This window comes from Ochotona princeps, chromosome 28 (assembly GCF_030435755.1).
Source record: "Ochotona princeps isolate mOchPri1 chromosome 28, mOchPri1.hap1, whole genome shotgun sequence".
NCBI lineage: Eukaryota > Metazoa > Chordata > Mammalia > Lagomorpha > Ochotonidae > Ochotona > Ochotona princeps.
In genome coordinates, this window is record NC_080859.1 from 21,463,054 (window position 1) to 21,483,590 (window position 20,537).

The 20,537-nt window shown below is 47.3% G+C and overlaps 1 protein-coding gene across 1 annotated transcript in view; it reads right to left on the minus strand.

Moving 5' to 3' along the window:
- ARHGEF28 (Rho guanine nucleotide exchange factor 28) overlaps window positions 1-15,271 on the minus strand; it is a 251,694-nt gene extending 236,423 nt beyond the window's left edge. The window contains 1 exon segment of the mRNA XM_058656335.1: window positions 15,096-15,271. The gene's annotated coding sequence lies outside the window, so the exon portion shown is untranslated.
- Window positions 15,272-20,537: the final 5,266 nt, after the last annotated feature.

The following is a 20,537-nucleotide window of genomic DNA, read 5'->3' on the forward strand; positions in this document are numbered from 1 at the left end:
TAGGAGACAGGCAATTTCACATCCTTTAAATACACATGTTAAGGAGACTCAAAAGGTTCATGGAAAATAGCACTCAAAGATAAGCTTACAAAAACAAAATAGAAAATTAAGAAACGAACACAACATTTTAAAAATTTAAAAAGATAAGCTTACACTGGTGCAAAAAAAAAAAAAGAAATCTGTCCCTCTGTTTCTCTCTGTGTGTTGCTATGCCTTTCTTTATAAAGAAGGTTTATTTATTATTGGAAAGGCAGATTTACATCAAAAGAGAGAGATCTTGATTCAACCCCAAATGGCGACAATGGCCAGAGCTGAGCCTACCCAAAGCCAGGAACCAGGAGCTTTCTCCAGGTCGCCCATGTGGGTGCAGGGGCCTAAGGACTTCAGCCATCCCCTGCTGCTTTCCCAACCCATAAGAAGGGAGCTGGATCAGAAGTGGAGCCACCAGGACTAGAACCCATGACCAAACGGGATGGGATGCTGGCACAACAGACTGAGGATTAGCCTGTTAAGCCACTTATGCTGGCTCTTGCTGTGCCTTTCAAATAAAATAAAACCTTAAAAAAAAATGGAATGCCTGACCCAGCACAATGGCTCAGTTGACTGGCCCTCCCCTTGCAAGTACCAGGATCCCATGTGGATGTAGGTTCATGTCCCAGCTGCTCCACTTCCCATCCAACTCCCTGTTCGTGGCCCGGGAAAGCAGTGGAGGATGGCCCAAAGCCTTGAGACTCCACATCCATGAGGTTTAAAAGATATAACAAAAGAAATCAAGAAATGGAAATCCATGTATAGGATTTTCATAATGTATATTTCCCATGACCTTTTGGAGAGTCCTTCTATGCATGGGTTACAACATTTTGTGCACCAAAACAAATCTCTTTAGTCCATTGTCCACGATCTCTTTGAAGTATCCTAATTATTTCCACCAATAAATGAGAGAAGTCACTTACGAAAACATCTCAGATGTAAGAGGTATTTCCTGAAAAGGGGCTTGCGGTCTAACGAGTTATGTCACAGGTGCCTTTCTCCAGGGCTGAACAACGCAGGAGAATAAAGCAGTGCCTCTGTATACACGACTGCAGGCGCAAGGGCTCCTACCACAACACACCGCCTGTTCATCTCTTTCCTTAAGTGCCTCTCTGACACTTTCTTCCCCCTCCTTGGCTTCACACTTCTCTTGCATGTTGCTAAATGCACAAGAACCAACAATACCAAGGGATCACACTCAGTGCTTCCCCACATATATATTTCTAGTAAGAGCAAACCCAGACCATAAATAACTCCAGGAAATGGGACTGTTGCTTTTGGATCTTTATTTGTATAGCACTTAAACAGTCCAAACATGGGTGCAACTGGAAATTATTGTATTGTTACTATCAAGTGAAATAAGCCAAGCAAAGAAAGACTACTCATAAGTGGAGTCTTAAGATTAGGTGATCCTAGGGCCAGCACTGTAGCACAGCATGTCAAGACACTGATTGCAACAACAGCATCTCATACCAGCACTGATTAAAGCCCTGGCTGCTCCACTTATGATCCAGCTACTTGCTGGTAGAGCAGTGGGGAAGAGACCAAGTGCTTAGGCTCCTGAACCCATGTGGGAGACATGGAGGAAGCTGCATGTTATCCAAAAGTGACCTGCAAATAAACAAATGGAGTAATTTTTTCTTTTTTCCTTTTCTCTGTTGCCCTTTGTCATCATCAATAATACAGAAAAAAATTCTGCTAAAACAGATGATACGATCATTTGACCTCTGCTCCTGAAATCTTTGCCATTACAAATATGGAAGCCCTACCAAACTGATATGTGACCATCTGGTGCAATCCCCAGGAAACAGCTGAACAAGGCTGCCTAGCTTGCTTAGGAGCTTGACACAGGGCACACGCAACTGTTTATGGATTGTTTCTACAGTAACAGAAGATGACAGATGAGGAAACCAGGGACTGAAGTTCCAGGACCAAACAAGCATGTGGCCAGGTGCCTGACTGATTCTTGCAAGAGGAATGCAGACTAGAATCCAAGGAAGAGAACTGGGAGGAGGAGCAGGGGTCTGGGACAGTAGTGCCCACGCCCGGCCAAGGTCATCCCCTTATCTCTCCTGGTACTCACAGAAGGCTGATGCCTCCCAGTCACCACCGTCAAGGGTGCTGGCTATTTTCTGCACGTGTGTCTCAACTGAACCACCTTCCACTACTGACATTTATGTTATGTAATACAGTGCAAAAGTGGACACTGGCTTTAGTGTTGATATTTATTGGGTTATTGACGAACATACCAATACAGACCATTCTTTTTCCATATAATTTATGATTCTTAGATCAGAAGATGAAAAAATTCCAAGCTGAGAAGCATATCAGGGCAAGCGAGTTCTCAAGCTCGGCGAAAGCTCATCCTGAGATGAGTGGCAGAATCACTTCTAACTAAAGACATTTCAATTCCCTCATGTTGGTCTGCCCGAAGGCTGTTTATAATTTATATAAGACAGACCATAAAAAAGTCATGTGTTAGGTACCTAGTGATGGGAAGCTCTCTGTCTACACCATGCAATCTTACATGACAAGAGAGGACACACTGCTGATAGAAGACATCATTATCACTTTCCAGTAGAAGTTATCTACTGGTAAACTTAAAATACACTAATTCTACCAATCACACGCTAAAATATAAGGTAAACTAACAAATAAAAAGCCACTGATATAAATGAGAAGAATTTTTCAAGTGTTTTCCTTACAGTAAAATTCGTATCAACATACAGTTGCAGTACATCCACACCTTTATTTAAACAAATCATAAATATACACGCAAATATTCAAAGACAAGCATGCAGATGTTCCCAACGTGTACACAGTGAGCTAACTAAATACAATGGTGCCTTTGCACACATCTGTGTCATTTCTGAATTTACAAAATGGTGATTTCTATTTTTTTTTATTTCAAGGTAGCTCACACCCATTGTAAAAAATGTATTTTGCTTCCTTATATGTGTGTGCATATGCGTGGATGCGTGCGTCCACACGGACAAACGAAATCCTAATCTCTTCAGCAACGACTGAATAAGCAATATTTCATCTGACTTTGGCCTCGGGCTGGGTCTACCAGCAGTCATGTTTTCAAAGCTGCTTTGCAAAATCCTACACGCTGCTCGCCAGACAAAGGCTTCCTGGTTGAACATCATCAGGCCCCCAAAATAACCACTCATTCTCCCGTCTTTGTACCAAGGCTTAGATAACAAACACACACAGGCCATGCCTCCTCTGAAGAGGGGAGAAAAGGAACTGCAAAGCTCACCAGTGGGGAAATCCACCACATATTTGGAATTCTATGGGAATAAGCTAACAACAAGAAGAAAACAGACACCTGGCAGGGAAAAATGCTAAGGAAATTATTGAGACGTGATACACTTCCTCTCAAAACAGCACAGCAAGTGGTGAGTCATTCACTTGGGATCTTCTAACAACTGTACGACCTGACTGCTTCGTAAGTCTAGTGATACTCAGCTTCAGTATGGAAAGATTTTTCAGTCCCAAAATAAATAAAAGTCAGCATGGACTCATTCAAGAGAGGCGTTCGCGTCACTCTATTTGACTTCCCTTGGTTTAGCTTTGGCTTAAGTTGGGGTGCTCAACATAATTCACGGTTGTGGGCTGCACTGTCTTAGACCAGGGGGGCGAGGGCTGTCCCCAAGAAGTCTGAGAATCGGTGTCAAGAGGAACACTAGGACTTTTCTCAAACATTTCTAGAGACCTGTAAACTTGCTTCCATATTCAAGTGTCTACAATTAGGATATATACACATATAGGGAACCAGGTTTCTCCATCCACATTTAAGATGTAAAGCTATGATAGGCATATTGCCAATGCAGACTTAAAACAAACTGGAAACCAAAACAAGAAAATTTCTGTTGAATTATATCCGAGTTTTCTGCCCGCAAAACAGCGAATAAAGATGTTTATTTATAGGCCAAGCTTCTCAAGGGATTTTTCTTTAAAGCATTAGCCACAAGTAATTATGTATGTTTAAAAGGACAGCAAGGGCCTGGCGCGGTGGCCTAGCAGCTGAAGTCCTCACCTTGAACGCACCGGGATCCCATATGGGTGCCAGTTTTAATCCCGGCAGCTCCACTTCCCATCCAGCTCCCTGCTTGTGGCCTGGGAAAGCAGTCAGTGATGGCCCAAAGCCTTGGGACCCTGCACCCACGTGGGAGACCTGGAGGAAGTTCCTGGCTCCTGGCTCCGGATCGGCACAGCACCGGCCGTTGCGCACACTTGGGGAAGATCTTTCTCTGTCTCTCCTCCTCTCTGTATATCTGACTTTGTAATAAAAATAAATAAATCTTGGGAAAAAAATCTTCTCTTACATACAGTCTGCTGAACGACAAGGAATGGCATTAACCACCATAAAACAATTGCAAGGCACCCAAATAAGACCACACTATCCATCCAGACATCTCATCTACCTCTACAACAAGGTACAAGAACAGCACAAAAAGCTAAGCATCCTACCATAAATACAAAAGGAAAAAAAAATCATTGCTTTTATTCTTAAGGCAAAAAAATGTCCTGATAAACCAGCAACTAAATTATGCTCAGGATTCCTAGAAAGATGAGTTTTTCCTTAAACTGTTCACGGTAAAGTGGAATTTTCCCTAGCTCAGCCCCACTTTTGTGAGTGCAGTTAAGCCAAGTAAAAACTATTTGGGACTTTCTATTGACACAGAGAAGACAACCCAAAGCGTGCATTTGTATAACAGCCTAAGTAACCTTCTTATGCAAGACTGTGGAACACATTATAAGAAGGCTTCAAAAGGCCATGAGACCTTTGCCTGCTAGCAAACAAATGTCTCTCCAAATTGGAACTTTGCTAACAAAATATCCAAGAATCCTTGGCGTGGTGCATCACTGACCAAGAACAAAATATCAACTTAATTCTGATGATCAAACAGGAAGACACAACACATCACATATGTTAGCACAACAAGAAACATACAACATAAAAGAAGTGGTTCTATTTTATATCCAGTATCCATCAGGGCAACCCCACTACGACAGCATTGGTAACCAGTCCAGTCACAGACATTGTCCCTTGCCCCTAAAAATAGGCAGTGGCCAGCAGGAAACCTGCTCAGTCCCCTGGGGCTATGATAAGTGAAACAAAAGCAGCTTCCAGAAACCAGCCCCTGAGAATTTTTGTCAAGTGGCAACCTTGGCAGCTCCCTGAAAAGCACCACCTAACAGTTAGCTGAGCTGCCTCCAGACACAAGGATGGCTCAGGATAATCCAAGCAGACAGGGCACACTCTTCCAGAGAGGACCAAACCTGGGCCTTAGCACTGTCCCCTCACCACACCTCATCCAAAGCCAAGCACTCACTGAAATCACTACCTAAAGAACGTATCACTGTTACGAGAAGCGACCAACCACTTGCCATTTGCTTAAGAGGTAAGGAGGGCTCACCACAACCCAGGAACTTCCGGCTAAAGTCAGGCTGCCTGGGGCCTGAATTTGTGCAGTTTTCCACTCATACAGACGTTGTTTGGGGAGGGAGTTGTTTTGTTTTTTTGTGTGTTTTTTGTTTTGTTTTTATTGGAAAAACAGATTTAAAGAAAGATCCACTAATTCACTCCTCAGGTGGCCACAAAGGCCAGAGCTGAGCCAATCCAAAGCCAGGAGCTTCCTCTAGGTCTCTCACATGGTTGCAGGGTCCCAAGGCTTTGGGCCATCCCCTGCTGCTTCCCAGGCCACAATCAGGGAGCTTGATGGGAGCGGGGTCACTGGAACATCAACCAACACGTATATAGGATGCAAGGGGAAGATTTTGGCCACTGAGCCATCATGCTGGGCTCATAGATAATGTTTTTTAAGTTTTGCTTCTATCCTCCCCTTATTCCCTTTTCAAGAACAAATCAAGGGATCTTATGATTCAGGGTAAGCTGCTTCTTGAGTTCCACTTCTGCTTCTGACCAAATCCTGGAAGGCAGCACATGGTGTCCTAAATACTTGGGTTCCCTCCACTCACAGGAAAGACCCAGATGGAGTTTCTGCCCCCGACTTTGGCCTGGCAAAGCCTGGAGCGTTGCTGTCATTTGAGGAGTGAACCAGCAGATAGAAGTGAGATGCATATCTCTCTCATTTCTCTCGACTTCCTCTTCCTCCCACACCACCCTCCATTACAGCGTCTTTCAATTAATAAATAACTTCAGAAAAAGAACAAATATGGGGCCAGGAACAGTAGTATATTAGCTAAAGTCCTCGCCTTGAACGCCCCGGGATCCCATATGGGCACCAGTTCTAATCCCGGTTGCTCTGCTTCCCATCCAGCTCCCTGCTTGTGGCTTGGGAAAGCAGTTGAGGACGGCCCAATGCCTTGGGACCCTGTACCCATGTGGGAGACCCAGAAAAAACTCCTGGCTCCTGGCTCCTGGTTCCTGGCCCCTGGCTCCTGGCTCCTGGCCCCTGGCTCCTGGCTTCAGGTAGGCTTAGCTCTGGCCATTGCAACCCTTTGGAGACTGAACCAGTGGGTGGACAATCTTCCTCTCTGTCTCTGCTCCTCTCTGTAAATCTGACTTTCCAACAAAAATAAAGAAGTCTTTTTTAAAAATGAAAATGAATAAACCATACTTTGAAAAGTCATGGGGGAGGGTTTAGGGAGGGGTGGGGGGAATCCCAGTGCATATAAAAATGTGCCACATAATGCAATGTAATTAATAAAATAAAATAAAAAAATTTTTAAAAAAGAAAAGTTGTCAGACCACAGGCCTAAATCGCCTGAGGTTTTCCAAAAGCTAATGATAATAAGATTTTTTCTTTCAATTTATTTTTCAAGCCAAAACATCAAAGAAGGGAGACGGGAATCTTTTTTGAGCTGGTGACAAAGTGCAGAAGGCTGAAAGAGAGGCAAAAGTCCTCCACATTTACATAAATTTTGTCTTCCCTGGAGGGAGAGTGATTTGCTAATTAGAGAGGAAAAGACATCTCTAAGTGGGAAAGAGTATCGCAAGGGAGCATCAAGCTGCTCTAAAAGAGCTCCAGGCTGCTGCACATGCCAGGGTAGGAAAGAATCCAACCCAACATTCTGACCATCAGCCAGCAGGAACTGTGTAGAATGACAGGAGGACCCGCAAGGAAGAAGACACACACCATTCCAATTCTTCAAAACGGCAGCGCCTACTAATTAGAGACAGCCAGTATTTCATGTTGATCCTGGACAAGATTCTAGAACAGGCTATCAGAGAGCTGCTAGATGAGTACTTTGGGGAGGAAACAGAGGCTACTTGGAACCAGTGTGGGTTCCCCAAGAACAAATCACTGAAGAATAACCCATTTCAATGCAGTGATGGGTTACTGGATTCATGAGTTAACTGGTAAATAAAAAGAACAGAAGCAGTGTACTTGTTTACCCCAATGACAAGATGCAAAAGTTAAGAATCAGATGCTGGCATGAATAAACAACAATGCAATAATCAACACCCATGTGAAGTTTATGCTGACACCAGATTTCTTTGCCTGGACCTGGGGGCGGGGCATGAGAGTGGGACTGTCTTCTGAAACTATGCCAATTGAAACTATAAAATCTATTGTCTTTATATTAATAAAAATAGGTAACAAATAGAATCTGATATAAAAAGTGTAAGTGTAAACCTTAAGGCATCAAAGAAATGCTTAGCAAATCTGTGGAAATTTTTAAACCAAGAGGGGCAACAAATATGATAAATTTATAATATAAGAGACTTTGAAGATAAGAGTGAATACAAACCACGTATTGGAAAATCAATTCAAGAACAAGAAATTTGAAGCTCTCCTCATGGGAACTGCATGGATCTCAACAGCCACATCCATTTAAAAAAACATTTTTTTAAAATTTTGCAATACTGAGATGACTATGACCACCCAGCCACCCTCCCCCCCACCAAGAACCAAAAGCACTATTTACAAGCACTGAGGTTATTAAGCCATTGTTTGTTGAGGAATTCATCTACCTTGACATAGATGATCTTACTAAATCCTTACAACAACACTGCGAGATAAATAGAAACTAAGCTAAATGTTTAGACAACTTGTCCATGACTGACAGAAGTGGCTGAGTCTCCCTGACTCATAGCTGCTCATCTTGACCCTGAAGAGTTCACTCCTTCCCAAGACGAATAAGGATCTCAGAAAAGATGGAGATACCCCATCCAGCAGCATCAGGAAGAATACAGAAAACTGGGATACGTTCAGCATTTCAGATGCTAAGGGGGTTCCAAATCATGCCAGTTAACACAGATGAAAACACTAAGGTTCTAAAAGGAGACCGTATATACAACTAGTTTTCAAAAACATAAAGAGGTTGTCACATAGGAGAAATGGTCCCAGAATGACCTCCTGGTAGCAGAGATACAATAGACTCAACCTCAGTAAGAACATTCATTAGCAGCCCAAGCTTTGCACACAGACTGGTGTAGACTTATGGTAATGAGCTGCTTTGTTCCTGCAAGGATTCAAAAGCAGACCAGTCAGCCACTTGGAGATATGCCGTGCAGGGTACTCGAGCATCTGATAGAGACCACAGGAAAAACTTCTAGGATTCTTCCAAAGACCCCAATTCTAATCCAGAATTTCATTCACGTCTCCATTCAGAAGGACATGGCCTGCTCGATAGAGTCCCACATTCACAGCTGGGAAGGACCAGCCATGCACTTTCTGAGCACCTTCTTCTTTCCTCAGCACCCAGATGGAGCTTCCAGCGCAGCCCACATCTGGGGCAGCGAGACTCAAGCACTGTTCTTCGCAGCAACACTCTACACTAGAAGGACTGAGCTCACAGCATGATAACCACTCAACCCAAATGAGTATATTCTGCATCGGTTTTCCTGCCAAGCAACCTGTCTCTGGGTCAGGCTGGAAGCATTCAGATTCACACACAGGAACCTAGGGGCAGGTGGCAAGCGATACACCTGAGGCCAGCAGAAGGGACAGAAGCTTGATTGCTACCATGATAGCCAAAAGTTTTGGTGAGAAAATGGCTGGAGCTGGGTTTCAGGGAGGAGAGGAGCCTACCATGAAAAGTCAAAGTCATCAGGCACACGGACAGCCACTGGTTCCCACAGCCTCGCAGACAGCAAGCACAAAGATGCTCAAGTCTCCCTCTGCAAGGTTGCCTGGTTTTGACAGAACCAACACATCTTCCCAGAGCCTGCCAGCATCTCTAGATAGCTTACAATACCTTGTACAAGGTAAACAGGATGCACACAGCTATTGTTGTATTGCTTGAAGAATAACAACAAGAAAAGGAAAGCCTGTGCATGCTTAATACAACCACAATCATCTTCCTGGTTGTTTCAATCAGGGGTTGTTCAACCTGCAAATGCAGAACATGCAGACAGCCAGCTGAACATGCATGTTTCTAAGCAGCAGTCATGCTGGCTGATGGAAATGGAACCTTCTGGAGCCGGCAGAGTGGCACATCAGGCCCTCCACTCTGCCCTGTGACACTGGCTTCCCATATAGGTGATGGATCGTGTCTGGCTGCTCCACTTCCCATCCCATCCCAATTCCTTGGAACCCTGCAGCCATGTGTGTGACCCAGAAGAAGCTCTTAGCGCCTAGCTTCGGATCAGCTCAGCTCTAGCCACAGCAGCCATTTAGAGAATAAACCAGTGGATGAAAGACCTTCTCTATCTTTCCTTTCACTCTGTAAAAAATCTGTCAAATAAAAACAAAAAGTCTTGAATTTTAAAAAGGAGGTCTAACTAAGCGGTTCAGAACTCAATGAGCAGCCAAGCTTGAAATCCTAGGTCAGGACCTCAAAGCCAAAACCAACCCCCAGTCTCATCCTTCACTAAGATCTACTACTGTCAGAAACCTTCCCACCTAGTCATACAGCCAACCAGGAGGCTGCTGGAGCCAAGAACAGGACAAAGAATCAGGCGATAATGCACAGACAACAAAATGGGCCCTTAGAGGAGAAAGAACTACTCTGTCTAAACCACAGAGTGCAGTGAAAACTTCTCAACTTTCATCAGGTTTAGAAGTCCCCACTGGATGATACTCTGCTGGCTCTGTCTTCAGACCAGAAAGGGTATACCTAAGAAGCCATTGAACTTGACTGGACAATAAGATGCTGGACTCTATGTTTGGTATACGCTTGCAATGGGGGAATCTCAACTGAACTTGAGCTGTGGTTATGCAACAAGGTGGAGGAATCCACCATGCTGGGAGGGTTTGGGGAGGGGTGGGGAGAACCCAAGTACCTATGAAACTGTGTCACATAATACAATGTAATTAATGAATTAAAAATAATAATTAAAAAAAAAAAAGAAGTCCCCACTGACGCTGTCTGCACCCTGTGGCAATGATTTGATTGAGAATGCAAGCAACAATCGCTGACTTGCCACTCCCCTTTGCAGAGCTCCCTGAGGCATCCCTCATCCCCAGAAGGAAAGGATCAAGGCGGCCACGTGACCCACCCACATGGGATGTAAACTGTATCTGAAATCACACTGGACTGAGGTTCATGAAGATAACCACGAGTCATGCCAGCCTGGTGACCGTCTGGTAATCAGGGTGAGATAAATGCTCCTGGCACTCACTCGCCACCCCTTCCGAAGCCTCTGAAGAGCCACTGCCCCCTATGGATGGTGCCCTCCTCAAAGTGGTACCCGAGACAGCCAAGGCCCAACTGACAAGGTGCCCTGCTCTCTCTCTCTCTCTCAAACCACATGGCCATACAGAAGGCTAAAACACGAGGTCCAGAAAGAACATGAGGTCTCATCATATCTGCTGTCACCGCATGGAGAAACTGTAATCAGAGAGGTTCCTACTCACACAACTGGTGATAGTCAGATGCCACAGGCCAAGGCCACTTCCTGAGGCCATACCAACCTCTCATTGCTTCTCCAGGCCTGGCAGACCAGGCCACCACACTTCTGAAATGCTTCTTGCTGCAACTCTAACCACCTCCATTTTCTTCCCCTTGGCCAGCCATCCCCAGGAGGACTCTCCATCATGTGACACCTGCCCCTTCAACAAAACCCAGCACAGCAGGGACCTGTTCCCATCCCCACTCTACAAGCAGGAGATCCAAGGCAGGGTGAGGTACCAATGCCGGGGCCCTGTAACCCATACAGTCTGGTTCCACGGCCCCTGCTCAAAACCACTTTGTCAGAATTTATAAAAATACAATGTCTGTGAATCACAAAATTCTGGAAGAAGGGAATCTTGAAGTGCAAAGGCCATGCTCACCAGAGTTCAGTACCAAATTTAAGCAAGAGCTGAACGTTGAATTTCATTAATGTGTGCAACACTCGTTTATCTCTGAATCACCTATTTATCATGGAAATGTCTGAGTGTCTTCTTGAAGGAAGTACATGAAGCACATTTTTAGTGTTTTACACATGTACACACTGGTTTACTTGGCAAGACTGCTTCTATATCCACATCACCGATCCCCACCCATGCTGGCCCTCATTCATATGGTTTATTTAAGATGTATTTATTTATTTGAGAGAAAGAGAGGGAAAGATCTTCCATCTGCTAGTTTATTATCCAAATGGCAACAACAGCCAAACTTGAGCTAGATCAAAGGCAAGAGTCAGCAACTGAATTCTGGTATAAGTGCCAGCCTGGTGACTGTCTGGCAATCAGGGTGAGATAAGTGTCACTGGCAGTCACCTGCCATCCCTTCCGAAGCCTCTGAAGTGCCACTGCAGACATGAGCCTACCCTCCATGGATGGTGCACAGTGATACCCAAGGCAGCCAAGAGCCAGGAAATGCAACATGGATTGTAGAGCCCCAAGCACTCGGCCTTCCTCTGCTGTTGCCCCAGGTACATTAGCAGGAAGCTGGATCAGAAGCAGGGTAGCCACTCAGAGTGGATGCAGACATCACATGTGGTGGCTTAACCCACAATGCCAGCCCCTTGTAAATATGTTTTCTTCTACTCTCTAAAGAACAGTTTTTACATTTACTTTCTATAGAAATCAAACCTCCAATTAATAATTGAGGAAAGGATTAAACCAAAACATCTCTGAAGATTACTAAAATACATTTGTCTAAGTGTTCAAAACCAACATTACTAAAACCAATGTCCACACTCAATGACTTTTTTCATATTCCCTCTTATTGTCAGTTCTCATTATCTTGGTTATCGGGGAAGGAAAACCCAGGAGCAATAATGGTATAAATAAGCAAATTACAGTAGTGCCTAAGATCCAATTTCAAGGAAAAAATGGAAGTCCGTTACGAAGATACACAATCCCATTTTAAAAGTTATGTGATTTATCTCACCAGCCAAGTGCCTTAATGCAGAGTGTGCAAAACTCCACTAGGAAAAGGCAACAGATCCCCAACGCTCTGCCAAACAAAAAGCACCTGCTCGGACACGAAAGGTACAGCTCAGAGAAATAAAGCAAAGAACGGCAGTCCGCACAGAGTCAGCCTTCAGCAAGCATCCATGAATGTCAACAAAGAAAATATCTACTGAGACAAGGCAACGTAATGGAGACTGGCCAGGGGGGCAGTGCGACAGTGGCCCTGAGCGTTTGAGAACTGCTTTTAGATACCGAGAAAATATCAGAAGATCCAAGGGTCATGCAAACTGTACAAAATGACAAAAATACGTTCAATCAGGGCAAAATGGCCTCAGATATGGAGCCTGCCCTGTTTCTTAAGCAAGAAAAATTATCTCTAAGCCCAGGTTTGCCTGAGTCAGAGATCTGGACTCCAGCCCTTCAGAGTGGCATAATATTTACAGTACAACTCTCACATGGCCAAACTCCCTGGATTTGATGCATTTCAAATGTAGCACTGTTTTGAATTTAGCACCTTCAGTAGGGGCTGCCCAGCCCAACCCACCTCTTCATAATAAACCTTATTTAAGGTCAGAGGCAAGGAAAAAAAATCTTAGAGCCACTCTGCTGCACTGAAAGCCACATAAATACAAATGCAATTAGACAAAACCTACATAAACCAGATCTGCCATATCTGAGCGGTAAATTGAAGTGTAATAAAATTATACAGTCAGCCTGAGAGTTTGAGAGTAATTTAGACTCCTTTCTGCGCCATCCGAGCCAGGCCCCAAGTAGTAAAGGGTTTTCCAACCTTTAAATCAAGCATCTTTTCTCTTGGGAGTCAGCCCTCGCTCACAAACACTGGCAAGACTGAAAGTCCGAGCTGAAATACCAATGAGGCAGTGACTGAATTTGTGCAAAATGCTTAGCAAAAAAGGATGTTCGCTCTCATACCTACTTTACTTAGCCTACTCATGGCGGTCAGGTATCACGGCTCCCCTTTAATGGCTGCCCAAAGTCTCAGTCACAAAAGTGGTTTCTTGCAAGATCACTATTAGAAAATAGCCCAAACACTTCTGCAGCTCTCACAGGACCGTTTCTTTGAAGTGTGACAGCCAGGCAGAGTCCCTGATGCAATGCTACCAAAGTGCAATTACCAACTGCCCTTTTCTTTGCCTTTAAGTGTTTCTGAACTGCTTAAAGGGCAGACGGCACTTCAGAGGCAAGGCTAATGGCACACCTGTTACATAACCTGTTCTTGGCTGGCCAGATTACGCGGTTTTGATAAGGAGAAAAACAATCAAAGGCAGGACAAACACTGATTCTCTGTTCTTTCTCCCATTAGCCAGGGTGCACATCTGTGCCCCACATCCAACAGCTCGCTCTGTGTCTCAGTTACCACAACTACCAAACACCAGGCCTGGCGCTATCCACATTCCTGGCTGGTCAAACTTGCGAGCCCTATAATCCCATGCAAAGTCCACATCAGGACATGACATTGAAATATTACGAGTATGTTGTATTCAAAATTCCAGAGGCTTTCTCAGCATTCACTTCAAGAGGGTTACCTTGGCCATCAGTCAAGAAGAGGCAAATACCAACGTGTTTCCACACGAGTGTGCAAAAGGGCATGCACAGCAGCAGGCTGCTGCGGGGCAGCCACCCTCTGCCTGACCTGGGGCCCAGGGGTCCCGGGAGCAGGGGTGGGGGGAGGCCCTGACCTGTCTGTGGCAGGACTCAGCTAATAAGGCAGGATTCTGCTTACCTCCACAGCTTCGGGAACAAGGGGCACAACGGCCCCGTGAAACCCCACAGCGTCAGTGCTATAGAATTTTGGCACTTTCCACCCTAGATTTCTTGCCCAGTCAGCATGGGGCCGTTTGAAACAGCCATAGTTCCACGGTTTAGAGTTTAGGGAGGTTTAAGGCCAGGCAGGCGTTGGTGTGCAAACACAACGTGGTCACCACTCCCTGGCAGCTGTCGCCTGTATGGACAAATTCCCACTTACAAAACTCACTAGCGTCTCAGAAACCAGGGCTGGGTTTCCAGGGCAATCTGAGCACCTGGAGAGAGTGGGATGTTCCCACTTAACCTGAGAGGCCCCTGCGCCTGCCTGGCTGCCATTACGACCCTCGACCCTCTGAAAATCCCAAGCCTGGGTAGGGCCGAGTGCCACCATGTGCACTGCAAGTACTCCAGAGGCACACCAATGCATCCAATAAGCCGTCGGGATCCCATAGATTCCTACCCTACTCCAGATGCCTCGTAAGCCAGCAAATGCAAACGTGGCCACACCAAATCACTTCGAACTTGTTTTGCACCTTGGGGTTCCAGCCCCACCTCTATCTATCTCCCTCAACCCCAGAGCAGAAGTACAGATGAGAAAGGGGGATCCCGGCTTTCAAAGGTCTTTCTCAAGACGGGAGTGCCACTGATTCTCCAGCAGCTCGGGGCGACGGTCAGCTTCCACCCGCCCACTCCCCGTGGCTGCGGAGCGCGGTCGGCGTGTGGCGCACCGCGCCGCCGCCTCCTGGCTGGGTGCACTCAGGGGCCATGCCTCAGCAGCCAGCCCGCGCTCCGCAGCGGCCACAGCCAGCGGACTATGCTGTGGTGCATCCCCTTGCACTTGTTGCCGCCCCGGGGGACCGCGAGGCGGCGCCCATCCCAACGCACGACTGCGCCCACTGCAGGGCCCGGTTCCCTCCGCTGTCCACCCCCGCGACCCTCGGAGACCCTAGAGCGAGTGGCCCCTCAGATGCGAACTCAGGTGGACAAACTTTTCCACACACAGGACACACGGACGACGGAGCCCCAAAGAGCGTTTACCTGGAGTCGCGCCCCCGCAGCCTCCACAGCGCAGGCTAGGTGCTGTTCCCCAGGCCTTGCCCCCTGCACCTCCTCCCTCGGATCGCGGCCCCCGGCCCGCCGCACCACCCGGAGCCCGGAAGGCTCTCCCCGGAGCTGCCAATGCCCGGCGGCGGCCCGGCTGGGGCCAGGGCGCAGAGGGCGGAGCCGCGAGCGCGCTGCGGGGCCGGGCTGGCTGCGCCGCGCCTGGGGCCGCCTCCGCTCCCTCCGGCGCCTCCCCGCTGCCACTGCATCCCCCGCCTGCCCAGCACCCGGCCCCGCTCGCCGAGGCCGCCTCGCAGGGCGCGCCCCCTACGCGGGCTCCGCAGGAAACCTGAAGCGGCGCCGAGCGCGCGCTCCCCGCCTCGGCTGCCCTCCCCCCCCCACCCGGGCAGCGAGCTCCGGGACGCGCGGACCTGTCGGGCCGGGTGCGCCCCGGGGACCCCACGCCTTTGGCGCCGCAGGAGGAAGGAGCTGTCCCGTCGGCTTCTTCGAAAGGAGTCGTGCCAACGGCGGGAGGGAGGCTCGGGCTGCGCTCCGCCCAGAGAGCCGCAGCACCCCGACAGCACTCGGACCGTGTCTTTACAATGGGATTATTTCAGAACCTGCAGGCGCCTTTCGGTCCACGGGGCTGGTCGAAGAGTTAAGCCGGCTGGCGTGGCCCTTGCGGCTCCTCATGCTGAAAGCTGAAGGCGTGGTGATTCCAGAAAGCATGGCCGCGTTACCACGAGCCACCACATGACAGGGACCCCTGGCCGCACCAGGGGTCGCAACCACAAGTGCACACGTCCCCTGGTCAGCAGACTTGAGACCTACCGCAGCTTTCGAAGGTCACGTGGACTTTCCCTCAGACGCTCTGCTCAGGCTCTCCGCTTTGTTTTTCCCCCACGAAGAGCAACATTGCACTGTGAACCAGGACTGCTACCTCCCCGGCCGCAATGCCTAGATCCTTCCTGCCTCCGTCCCGAACCTCAGCTTCCCCAGCCCGCCTGGCTAATAGAGAGCCCGTGAGCCAGAATAGATCTGGCAAAGGTTGCCCTTGCGCTTTGACCTAATAGCCCTGAACTTGGCATTGTGCTGGTGACCCGAGGCTCCCATCCCAGCTGACGGTAACCCACTGCCATGAAGAAAATGCCAGTTGCTTGCAGTTTCAAGGTGCTCAAGATAAAAATACAAGCAGACTCTTTTCAAAACTGAAACCTTTCAACCACAGAGTATCCACCAGAGTCACTGAGACGACACTCCAGACAAAAATGGCTTCTGATCGCTGCTGAGCAAAAACAGCGAGGTTCAGAGCCCTTTGTTATCTTCGCTTTTCGTTCACAGCACTAATATTGAATCTTCCCGTATTGTCTTTTCTTTCTCTCCTTATGAATTCTGTCTGGTATGCAGGTGATGAACAACAATCAAAATGTAGGAAGAATTATAAATGTGAGAAGTTTCCCCAAGCCTTTTCCACTCTAGGAAGACACACACCAGTAAAACTAGCCGAGTGTGAAACTCTCCCCAGTCAAGGACATATAATCGTGCGAGCTGCTGTTTTCTTGCCCCTCTAGAGCCCTGAGCTTGATCAATATTTAAATAAGCATCCTGAGTTCAAACATGAAGCACTGTGTCTCCAACCACCTTAAAAGAACCTGCCTGCCGCACAGGGGAGGGAGGCTGGGCGCTCTCCACTGTTTCTAGAAACGCCTAAACCTGATGGATTTCTTCCACTGCTCCAGGTCACCTGGGGATGCCAAGACTAGGTATCCTTGGTCTACAGTGGAGGGGCCTTCAGCCAGCAAGAAGCCTGGCGGACCACCCCGGCAGCGAAGCCTGGGAAGCATCCCACCTTGCCCCAGCTCAGACTTTCAGCTTCACTCTCCGAGCTCAAGCCTGGCAGGCCTGCTCCGCTGATGCCTCCTCTGGGAGGGGGGTGGGGGGGCCAGCAGCTGCCACCCTCTGAGCTTCTCCGTGGTCTCACTCCAGATTACATTGACTGCCTTATGTTGGGCTGCCTCCAGCCCTTAACCTGCTTTCAACTTGACCGCACCTTTCCCCGTGAGCCTGACACAGGGTGCCTCCGGAGGACTGAATTTTTTGAATTGTACTATCATGTCCATTACATGCAGAAAGGAAAAGAAGGTATGTCACGTTTTTTAAACGTTTCTCCAACTACCTACCTAATTCTTGCCTGTCTATTTCCTTTCCTAGTAATGCTCAAACATCAAGTAATTTTAAAATCTGATGGCTGAGCCCAGCGCGGTGGCCTAGCGGCTAAAGTCCTCACCTTAAATGCGCCAGAATCCCAAATGGGCACTGGTTCTCCAGTTCTAATCCCAGCAGCTCCACTTCCCATCCAGCTCCCTGCTTGTGGCTTGGGAAAGCAGTCAAGATGACCCAGAGCCTTGGGACCCTGCACCCGCATGGAAGACCCAGAAGAGGTTCCAGGCTCCTGGCTTCGGATCAGCATAGCACCATCCGTTGCAGCGCTTGGGGAGTGAATCATCAGATGGAAGATCTTCCTCTCTGTCTCTCCTCCTCTCTGTATATCTGATTTTGCAATAAAAATAAATAAATCTTAAAAAAACCTTATGGTTAGCCCAATAAGTTAAGAAATTACCCGTGCTTCTTAAATAAAAGCATGTTACTAGAACTCAGTAGACTTGAGCCTGGCTCAGTAACCTAGCGGTTCAAGTCCTTGCCTTGCACATGCCAGGATCCCATATGAGCGCTGGTTCTAATCCCAGCTGCTCTGCTTCCCATCCTGCTCCCTGCCTGAGGCCTGGGAAAGCAGTCAAGAATGGGCCAAAGCCTTGGAACACTGCACCTGTGTAGGAGACTCTGTATATCTGCCTTTCCCATAAAAAAATTAAAATTAAGTTAAAAAGTTAGTAGGCTGAAGGGGTGGGTATTGGGAATGGGACAAGCGTTGAAATTAGAAATAGATGTAACCTTGCGAAGGTGCAACCTGCTGGTGCTTTCCCTTGCAGATAGTGCAGAAGGGGCACAGGAGCTGTGTGGAGTGCCTGTGCGTGACTGTAGAACACAGAAGAAGGATGCGGACAGCCGCAGCAGTCAATGCTCCAGACGATGGATGTGTTCAGAGAACACCCAGAGCTCTGAGTTCATCATGAGAGCAAGGAGGCTCCAAGGTAAAACCTAGTTCTCGTTAAACACTTGGCTGCTCAGGTTGAGAACATGGAGAAGAAGGTAGCATGACCAGAAACAGGGGACTGATTTTGGGACAACACTCGCAGTGGCTCCCATGCTGGCTACACGTTACCACCACCTGGGAAGCTTCAGAAACATCAGAGTCAAGGCAACCGCCTCAGGTGCCACAAAGGACTGTGACTTGTGCATCTGTAGGACACGAAAAGGAAACTCAAGCGATGGGATGTTTTCGAAGCTCCCCAGCTGATTCCAGTGTTCAACATTAGGAACAGTTGGACAAAGGGACTGGCTGAAGCCAGACAGTGGCCAGCCCTCGATTGTATAAGGTTAAGCGGACTAGCTCCTGTGTTGAGCTGCAAAGTTCACCAAGTTCACATGAATAAGGCTCGTAAAACACCTGGAGAGCTTGTCAACATGCACCTGCTCATTTAGCATCTGCCTGAACCTGATACGCAGGGCCTGTGATGAGCCTCGGGTGGTATCCATGTTGCTGCTCAGTGAACCAGGTCCAGAAACAAAATTATGTAAGGATTCAGCGTAGACAATGGGGGAGAAACAAAACAGAAGGAAACGCATTTGTCATTAAGGGAATTCTTAATATCTCTGGATGCTTTGAATAAACTGTGTTTACTGAGTACCAACTCTGCATGAAATAAGCATTTTGTAACCTTTGCAGAAGTGAGTGGATGATTTTCAACCAGTTGTTATGTGTGAGATATTCCCTGAAGGGCCTGTTAGCCCTTCACGTGGGCCAACTTACCCAGAGCCAAGAGGCCATAAAACTTGTAAGGTCCCATGGAAAAGGTTTTTATTTCTTTAAAACCAGCAGAGGGAAAAAAAAAATGAGCTTTCAAGTCAAAGGACATGTTTTAATAAATACTATGACCCCGTTTGTCTTTATAACAATTTAAAACTGATGTATGACTACTTCCTGCTTTTATTTTTCTGGAGGAAAGGGCAGATGCAGGCAAAAAGGAAGCCAAGCTCTCAACAGTCGTCATCAGCTGTATTCTCAAAATCCAGGTGTTTCGGGAGAGCACACAGAGCCTCCTGCAGCTGCCGTGTGCATGGTGATGTGTACAAGCCTCTCAGGAAGGTGCTGGGGAATCAATACACACGACTGCAGTGGAACTGGTCCCGTGGGCACACAGGGTCCAACAACTCCCAGGTGAGTGGTTGGAAGGGCCCTGAGAACGCACCGCCGACACACCCTTGATCTGCTGCCTCTGGCAGGGATACAGAGCAAGCCCAGGAGACCCTTGCTTTGTCACAGTCACCTTTTACCTGCAATTCATCTGACCCTCTGGATCTGGGCCCACCGGTAATTCTCTTTGAAAAGAAGTCAAGATCATGTGACTCCGTTTTACAGACAAGCCCAATTCTATGCCGTTCCTAAGACATGAGACATGGCTATTCATAGCTAACAACTTTACCTTCGCTGCTGTGATTCAGCAGAGGAATCCCAACAAAAATTACTCATGGTTTGTTCACTCTGACAACTGTTAGCCACGTGTGGCTTTTCAGATTTTAATTAGTTAAATTTAAAGTTAAGCTCCAAATTGCACTAGCCACATATTGAGTACTTAATGGTCACCTGTTCCCCCTGGGCAACATTTCTATCATTAGAGGAAGTTCTCCTGGACAGTGCTGTTTCTTGAGGTTTCTAGTATCCTGACACCTGCAGGTGAGGGTAGTTTGGGGATGTCTTACATCACATCTCAGGCATATTTTCTTTCCCTCTATGGATGGATCTACACCCATATGGACAGTTACTCTGCCCCTTTCTAAACTTCCAAATCCTACATTTTTGGGAAGCTAACTTTAGGTTGATATCTCCTTCCATTTAAGAAAGGTAGATCCGGATCAGCATTATGGCACAGTGAAGATGATTTGCAGTCTACAACACCACCATCTCATCTGGGCTATGATTGGAGTCCCAGCTAGCCCACTTCTGATCCAAATCCCTGCCGATGCGCATGGGAAAGCAACAGAAGATGAGCCAAGTACTTGGGTCCCTCCTAGCTCATGGTTTTGCTCTGTCCCAGTCCTGGCTGTTGTGGCCATGTGGAACGTGAACCAGTGAATGAAAGATTCTCTCTCTCTCTCTCTCTCTCTCTCTCTCTCTCCCTCTTCCCACTTCCCTCTCTCCTTCTTGCTGTAATTCTGCTTTTCAAGTCAATAAAATAAATCCTATTTTAGGAGGTTTATTTATTTGAATAGCAGACTTATAGATAGAGAAGGAGGAGAGAGGGAAAGAGATTTTCCATC